Below are 412 nucleotides of genomic sequence, written 5' to 3'. Positions count from 1 at the left end.
TGAGGCAAATTTTAAAGTGTGTAGAAAAGACTGGCTAAGAGTTTAACTTACCTGCATGTATGTGTATGTGTATGTGTATTTATTTAATGGAAAACACTTGCAGGTTTTAACCCAGCCATATGATAATTTTTCTTTTTCTTTTTCCTTTTTCTTTTCTCTTTAAGCTTCAGGTTCCTCCTTTTGAAAGTGTAAGGATTTTACAGACTAAACATGCTGCCCTTGGTTTGTCTCTGTAACAGTTTCCCTTATATATTTTGTTATATGACTGATACTTAATTTTAGAATTCTCAGATATTTTCACTTGTTTTGATTAACATAGAAATTCACCTGGGTAGGAGAAGCTTTTTTTAGCATTGTGACTTTTTTAAAACATAGATTATTATTTCTTGGGTTATAAAAATACATGAATTGA

Source organism: Orycteropus afer, unplaced genomic scaffold, assembly GCF_000298275.1.
Source record: "Orycteropus afer afer isolate SDZICR_OR568_19922 unplaced genomic scaffold, OryAfe1.0 scaffold00430, whole genome shotgun sequence".
NCBI classification, from domain to species: Eukaryota; Metazoa; Chordata; class Mammalia; order Tubulidentata; family Orycteropodidae; genus Orycteropus; species Orycteropus afer.
This window is presented reverse-complemented; position numbering follows the sequence as displayed.